Source organism: Panthera onca, chromosome D2 (genome assembly GCF_046562875.1).
Source record: "Panthera onca isolate mPanOnc1 chromosome D2, mPanOnc1 haplotype 2, whole genome shotgun sequence".
NCBI lineage: Eukaryota > Metazoa > Chordata > Mammalia > Carnivora > Felidae > Panthera > Panthera onca.
The window spans coordinates 12,565,111-12,573,514 of record NC_138349.1 but is presented as its reverse complement, the minus strand read 5'-3'; the positions used below and the strand labels follow the sequence as shown (position 1 = coordinate 12,573,514).

At 51.3% G+C, this 8,404-nt stretch overlaps 1 long non-coding RNA gene across 1 annotated transcript; it reads left to right on the top strand.

The window, feature by feature from the left end:
- The first annotated feature begins 3,546 nt into the window (after positions 1-3,546).
- Positions 3,547-7,752, top strand: LOC132684563 (uncharacterized). The gene is made up of 3 exons (XR_009612724.3): positions 3,547-3,782; positions 5,740-5,849; positions 6,270-7,752. It is a non-coding gene; the product is annotated as an uncharacterized LOC132684563 (long non-coding RNA).
- The last annotated feature ends 652 nt before the right edge of the window (positions 7,753-8,404 follow it).

The window sequence follows — 8,404 nt, the reverse complement described above, 5'->3', positions numbered from 1 at the left end:
GCAGGGCCAGCCCACAATGACAGCTCGCTGCCTTCATGCTTGGGGTTCAGGTTCTGTCTTCTACCTCCGTGGCAGTGTGTTCATGACAGGACTTCCCCCAAAGAGTGCTTTTGAGCTCTGACAAGGCACTCTAGAGCACAGAAACAGCATTCACTTCTTCCCTTGACCACATGCACTGAGCAGTGGCCATGCAGGGACACAAGGTCCAACAGACGCTGGCACCCACTCTCTTAGCCGTGGGACTCTGTGTATGTCTTTCAGTCTCTGAGAAGAAGTAATCTTTAGGTCACTGGATCCCCGTAACAACCCTGACTGAAGGAGGTCATTCTCATCATCCTCATTTCACAGATGTGAACCTGAGGCTCCCAGCATCAGAAAGGCAGCTGAGGGGGCTGTATGGACTTTGTCATAGCTGTGACAACTACGAGTGACAACTGGGAGTTGTCAGAACGCCTGCCCCAGATGCGCTCACTGGACCCCCACCTTACAAGGCAGGTATCATAGCGACCCAGGTGTCTTCAGCCACCCTGCAAGTGGGGACCATGCATCTTGCCAGTTCACGTACGCCGTCCTCAGAATCTCAGCTCCACTCTGAACCTCTGCCCGAGGCCTCCCTGGTACTCCCAGGGCTACCATGGGTTCAGGCTCAAGCTATCACCCTTATCCACTCTGGCCTCCTCACTGCTGCCCCCAAGCCATTCGGGGGAACATGTCTCACGCTGCCCCTTGCGCTGGTGTTCAGACACTGTCTCCAAGACCACAAAACCCATGAGGTGCCAGCCAGCCGTGTTTCCTTCCCGCTCTGTATTCCAGGCTCAAATGGTGCAGGGGTCCTTCCAGACAAAGTCCCACTTTGTCCCCAGGGCCTCCAAGGAGCGCTGCTTGAGCGCCGTGTTTCGTGAGAGCAGCTACTCTGTTTCCGGCTTCTAGAGAGGCTCAAAGCCAGTCCTGAAGGCAGACAGACATTGCCCTCCCTCCCCAGTGTCCCTCTCAGCCCCAGGCACGCTGCACCCAAACCTTGTTCCTCGTCCTTGGGCCAAATAGAGAATATCCTTCATGCATATATATTTTTAGTTTCCTGCCTTTCTAATCACCTCAAATCCAAACAGCCCCTGGGCCGCAAGACTCGATGGCTACACTATTACTGTCCCCATTTCCCAAAGGAGACACTGGTCTCAGGAGGCCAGGTGGCTTGCCAGAGGTCACACCAAACTAATAAAGGGTACCACCAAGGCCTGAACCTCATGGGGCTGACACCAAACCCAAATCCAATGCCTTCCCAACCTGTCCCTCAATTCCGGTAAGAGGTGAAGGGTCTGAATTCCACAGGAATTGTACAAACCTCCAGTGTTTTCAGTCTCCAACCACAGTTACTTGTACAGTTTTGGTTTCCTTTTAAAGCCAGGGTCTTCCTGGCTTCATTAATTGATTATCTTTCAGAACATAACTGCAAACAGGACCCTAGGGAGTGGATCTGCAAACTGTTTAACTGTTAGAGAGCAGCTGCAGGTCAACAAACAAACTGCCAAACAGGCTGTCGTCCACGGTGTCTTTGGTTGGGCCAGGGTGGGTGTCTTGGGCCCAGCCTCTCCCTACACGGTGAGCTCCCTATCTCCTCCTCCCTCATGTCAATTGAGACACCTACCCCTCCCTCCCCCAGCCAGTGCCCTCCTAGGTAACTCAGGTGCTCCCAACTTCTGTGAGAAACTGTCCTTCCTTCCCCGGAGCAAACCCTCCTCACCCCTGAGAAAACACCAGCTTTCTCCAGGAAGTTGGGGCAAACTGCACTCTGCCTTTGGCACAGGTTTCCCAGCTAGAATCCAGGTGTGGGCAACCACAGCCCCAGACCAGGCACACCTGGAGCACGACGGGTCCGTGAACTGGCACACATACAGGATGGCCTTGAGACTCAAGGCCCTTGAAAGGAAGCCATAGCCGTCCTTCCCGGAGCGACAGAGAACACAGGTCTGGTGCCTGCTCTAGCATTTGGCAGCAGATGTAAGTGGTGGCCTGGCCTGAGAGAGCACGGACCTGGGAGGGAGGAGAGGATGTTTGTTCTCCCTTCCTGGGACCAAACTCAACCAAAACCCCTGTATTCCAAACAGAGCATGGAAAGGGAAAACACAAACCTGACACTAGAGAAACCTGACAGGCAGCACCGAAACCAGTGACCCCCTGGGAGGCAGCGGCAGCAAGAAGTCATGCTGGTATCCTGCATCCTTGGGCAGGTTTCTCCCCTGTGGTGTTCTTCCCCAAACCCATCACCCTCAGTGTACTCCTGAGAAAATGTCAGGTAAACTCAACTTGAGGGACATTCCATGGAATATCTGCCCACATCTCTTCAAAAGTGTCTGGGCAATGAAAGGCAGGGAAAGATGGAGAAAAGGGTCTCCAATCAGAGACACACGATGATTTAGAATAAGATAAGGAAACATGACAGCTAAAAGCCAGGGAGGATCTTAGATTCAATCTTGGAGCAGAAAAGGAACATCAGTGGGGAAAAAATGGGGAGAATGTGAATAAAGTGGGTGGTTTAGTTAACCGTAACAGTGACATTAGCTTATCAGTTTGGATAATTGCACAAGGAGTGTGTTACCATGAAAGCAGAGGAGACTGTACAGAAAAGTTGTATTATCTCTGCAACTCTTAGGTAAACCTAAAATTCTTTCAAAACAAAAAGTTTTAAAACAAATGCCCCAAAATATATATTTTTTAAAAAGCCTTGCCTTCTCTTAACACTGTTTCAGGGCAGACATCTGACAGCCTGGGCTCCACAAGAGATTCATCAAAAAGGTCTTTCCTCTCCCCATGCCCTTGGCCCCTTGCCTTCGTCTCTCAGGTGTTCTGTTCTTTGTCCCTGTCTACCCAACCCGCCCATAATCATCTGTTGTTTCCACCTCCCTGTCCCTCTTCCACAGGGAATAGATCCCATCTTTGGGAGGAGAAAGGATGTCAGACCATTTAGTTCTGAAGCTGAGACATCCCCCAGGACCAGTCCTGGCCAGTCAGCTCACTCCCTGCCATGGCCATCGGAGTTGGTTCAGACACTGGTCCTTTACTCAGTAGGGTCAGGGCTGGGACTTTTCCTAAAATTATCTGAAAAGAGGCACTCTTACTATTGAGATTACTCAGCTAATAGAATATAAACCTGGGGCTAGGGCAGGGGGAGCCATGTGGAGAACACCCCCCACCCTTCCAGAACAAAGCCAACAGCAAGGAAAGCAGAGGAGTGATGGAGACATCTGATGGCTTCATCTGAGCCCCTGGACCCAGCCATGCCTCAAGTTAGTGTCACCAACAGAACATCTCAGTTCCATAAGCCAACATTTCCCGTGTGTGTGTGTGTGTGTGTGTGTGTGTGTGTGTGTGTGTGTGTGTGGGCGGGGGGGAGGGAGCAGAGGGAGGGAGGGAGAGAGAGAGACAGAGAATATATCAGGCGGGCTCCATGCTGAGACATGGGGCTCAATCCCACGAACCTGGGATCATGACCTGAACCGAAATCAACAGTCAGACGCTCAACAACTGAGCCACCCAGAAGCCCTCCCCCTTGTCGTTTAAGCCACTTAGAATGTAGTTTCTGTGACTCACAACTTCCAAAACTGAGCATTCCTGGGTGGCAAGCTCTGTAAGTCTTTCCTCCCTTTCCCACAGGTTCACACTCCCCTTCCACCAAGCCCTAGCACCAACTGCATGTGAAGCAGGAGAGATGGGACAGGTTCCAACCAGCCCTCTGGGGCTGACCTAACATAGATGTTTGGGTTTCCCCCGAAGCAGACCCTGAGGTGAGGATTCAAGTGTGGGAATTGGTTTGGGAGGTGGCCCCAGGGATCACAGATAGGGGAGTAAAGAAATGGGACAGGGAAGGCATGTCCCTGAGCGAGTTATGGCCATCAGTAACTGTAGCCAAATCCCACTGAGGATCTCTGCGAGAGGGGATAGACCCTTACCCACCCACGGACCAAGGAAGCTAGAGGTTTACATACCAAATCTCATCTGCCCTGGGTTAGGGATGCTCCTGGAGACACAAGTTAATTAGCATTTCTGGCTGCCCACACACACTGTGAGCACACACTCAGGCCAAGAAGCAGGTGCCTCCAGGACTGATCAGTGTTCATGGAAAAGTGAGTGCCCAGGGAGGTGAACACATCTGCCAACCACATCAGGGGGACAGGGCTCCTGCTCAGTTTTCCAGCCTGGGCTATCCCCCTGGACTCCCATCCCCCATTCCCAGGCCCTGTGCTCTGCTTTCGTGTCAACACCCCAGATCTCCAGTAACCATCACTTGGCACCACGCCCTGTAGACACAGGTACACTCTGTCCGGGGGTTCCGTGTTCCAGGAGTTCTGGCCCCACCCCCGCTGGAAGGGAAGGGGTGCCCTGTCCTTTAAGTACTAACCTGGTGTTGCTTGGCCCTCTGAGCCCATAGCACCTGGCCCTTCTCCTCATTCAGACGCCTCTGTCTCTAGCTCCCTTCCCTTCTTCCATAGGACACCCCCTCACCAGAGTCCCTCACCCCCATATTCCTGCAGCTCCTGAAATCCCACCTCCTCCATGACACTTTCCATTTTATCCTCCTTGGAGAAAAGCAAATCAATTGGAAAGGACAGTTTATTTACAAATGGTGCTATAGCCCACATGGCTCTTTCTGGAAGAAAGTACCAGTGGATGCCTACCTGAAACTATTTGCAAAAAATAAGTTGGTTACAGCAGTCCTAGGAAACTAATACAGAGTTGAACTAATTTTTCAGTTTTAAATTTGAAAACATCAGCTCAATCACAATGACATGAACTGTGTCCCAGTCATTTTGGTGGAGGGGTAGGCTCCCAAAGCGCTTCCTGGAACTATGGGATGTAGATGGGTGTAACATGGGAAAAGGGTTCCCTGATCAGGGAAACCCTGGCCTAAACAAAGTTACAAGGACTTCTTAACTGCAGGACTTCTCAGGGCCTTTCCCATGCTAATGCCTTGTGAATGTTTGGGAGGGATACAGGAGTGGGCTCCCACATTTATGTGACCACAGAATCCTCTTCCAAGAGCCTCTGGAGGGGCTTGTTTCTAGAGGATGCAGTTTCAAAAACAGCACGAGAGAAAAGGAATATCCAGACACATTTGCCTCCCTGTGGAGTCACCTCAGGGTCGAATTAGGGAGCATAGACATTGCAGGCTGTTATAGCTACAGATCTGTGACCATGAGTATCACTTTGAGTCTCATTTCACAGCTGTGTTCCAAGCATCTCCTGTCCCATTCCCCTCACTCCTATGCACACACACACACACACACACACACACACACACACACGCTCACACTTTATTTGCTGCCCTCCGTGGCAAATGCTCTCTTTGGTTCTATCTGAATGATTTTCTTGTCACCCATCCCCTGACCCCCAGCCCCACCTCCACAACTCCCCCCCTCAAACACCACCCCCACCTCATCAGTTGGCAATTAACTTTGTCTACTGTCTTTGGTTTGATGGGGGAAATGATCTGGCTCCTCAAGAAAGGAAAGCGATTTCCAAGCGCTGAGTCATTCACCTCAGGGAGTGGTGCTGGGCCAGGGGTGGGGGGGGTAGGGAAGAAGTAGATCAGCCCGGGGCAGAGCCTCCCCACCCCAGGCTGCAAATCACCAGGCAGTCAGGACAGCTCATGGGCAGCGGGGCTGTTCTGAGGGCTGTGTGTGTTGTCATTTAAGCTGCACTCCAACACTACAAAGATGAACTAGGATCCTCTGCGTTTTCCAGATGAGAGACCGAAGCAAGCAGGCTACACTGCTGACAGGAAACGAATTGATAACCCCAGACGCGGCAATAAGAGACAGGAGCGAACCATTCAGTCATTCATCAAACATTCGGTGAGCTGCCCCTACCCTCGAGATGCTTGCACTGGAGGAGGAGACAGACAAGAAGAGCCCCAAATAGAACAGTGTGTGGCCAACAGTCTGCTGGGAGGAAGCCCAGGATGCCATGGGAGCACCAGAAGAGCCACCCAGGCTGGACTCTGGTGGCGGGGGGGGCGCAGTAGGGAAGGCTTCCTGGAGGCAGCAGTCACTGAGCCAGGTCCTGACAATGAGTAGGGCAGGGGGTTGCAGGGCATTCCAGCCAAGGAGGCATATGTGTGGCAGATTAGAAGCCAGAAGACAGCAAGGGCCTTAGAAGGAAAAGGAGGGGCAAGAAAACACTAAAGCCAGCTATGTCCAAGGAGGCTCTCTGACCCACAGCCACACTTCAAGTTGCAAAAGCTGGGTTCAAATTCTGACTCCACCTATTTCTAGCTATGTGACCTTGGGCAAACAACGCCTCTGGGCCTCAGCTTACATATCTGGACCACGTAGAAAGGAACAGGACCTTCCACAGAGGAAGGAGCACATACTAGGTAGCATCACTCTCATCCATCCGAAGTCAGACCAGCACAAGGCTACACTCAATCCTGCGGACAGGGGCCAAAGAACCACACCGGGGGGCCTGGGGCTCCCACAAAGGAGAAGAATAAGTCTTCAAGCCAATGGGCCCCCAGCAAAACCCACCCTCCCACCACTGGTCCAAACCTTCAGGAAGCTTCCTCCTTCCCAAGACAAGGCTCTGTCAAGAAATTCCACTAAAATTCCAAGAAAGTTTGCTTTGAGCTTCTCCCAGTCCTAAACAAAAACACCACACAAAGGAAAGCCTGGAGCTGGTCTATTTTCTCCCCATGATAAAGCCGGCCTGGCATGGAAAAATACCACAACGCCCCCCTCTTCCTCAGGCCAGCTGTGGCCCTGGGCAAGATGGCGGGAGGTATACGTAGAGTCCCCCAGCTATGGAGACACCGGGCTGCACAGGGAGAAGGCAGAAGGAGCTGTGACAAGTAGTATCCTCTCCCCCAGGCTTGGGGATTTGGAAAGGATGCAGTTGATTCAGCCCATTAAAAATAACCAGACAGATCCACAAGCTGGAGATACCTGTACCTGGATCACTTCCCATGAAGAGTCATGGAAATCTTCCCAGGAAATTTTTCAAGTGGTCATTTGACCTTCCCAGGCTAGTGCCTGAATCCTTAGAAACAGGATCCCAGAGCTGGTTTTCTGCCACCCTGAGTCTAATGCTGGAGTGACTGCTCCTTGACACTTGGTCTCACTGTTCTTGGACTTCAGACGCTGTCACATGGCTTTCGGGTGAACATGGGCCACCACAGGAAGAAAGCTGGTCTTATTCTGATCTATACAATACCGGTGTTCCAGCTTCCACATACCCATTCCTTAAAACAACCCGGGTTACAATAAACTCCTACAGAAAAAACTTTGTCCTTGGTGGAAAAAAAAGTTTTAATCTCATTCATTTAAAAAAATAAAGTGACTCACCAACTCATGAATGCCACCAACTACATTCGCCATTTTGGACTCATGCCTTGCCTGTCAGAAGAGAAGGGTGGGGCGGCTGAGGGGAAAGGTGAGACATGTCCAGTGAAGGCCAGGAGGACTGAGCCCCTGATCCCCTCACTCTGGCCTCTAACCCCTCAACAAGGGCAAGTTTGGGACAACAACCACAGGAAAGGCATCAGGAAGCAGAAGTAGAGAGAAAAGTGTTTCTGAAGAAATTCACACACCGCACGGAGAATATTCTTTCTGCCTTTGATATTCTTCAAGAGAAGGAGTCAGCATTTGAACTACCTTTAATTGCTTCTGAGGTGCCACACTACATTCCTTGAAAGCAGCTCCCCACAGAGACTGGGACCTGAGGGACCCAGTAATAATAACCCGATTACCTCAAACTCAGCGTCTGACAGAGTAAATGCCAAATAAATGATCTTTCTTTGGGCTACTATTAATAATCTACTCAGACTGTTTGATCTGAGGAGGGAGATCCTCAAACACAAGCCTCAAAAGCCCTCGGTCCCTAGTCTCCTTCCCCAGACACCCAGCTCAGCCTATGCCTGTCACTTTTCCCTGAGGTTCCACACACCTGAAGTGGAGATACCCATGGAGAGGGGCACCTGGGCGGCTCAGTCGAGCATCCAACTCTTGATTTTAGCTCAGATCATGATCTCACAGTCTGTGGGATGGAGCCCCTCGTGGGGCTCTGTGCTGACAGCACAGAACCTGCTCAGGATTCTCTCTCTGCCCCTCCCCTGCTCATATGCACACACACATACTCTCTAAATAAATTAATTTAAAAAAAAAAAAAAAAAGATACCCATGGAGAAAGGTGTCTCCTGGCCAGGCCAGGATACCCACAAATGAATAGCCCATTAGACCCCTGGCACATGTAGGCCCTGGGCAGCAGGGAAGGTTCCAGAATGCTGATGGATGGAGCCCAACTCTCCTCTGTCAGGAGTCCAGGTACAGCCTCAAGCCATAGGATTCATCCCAGGAAACAGAAGGGACTTTGAGTGATTGCCACCCTGCTATTTATCCAAATAACCTAGAGACCC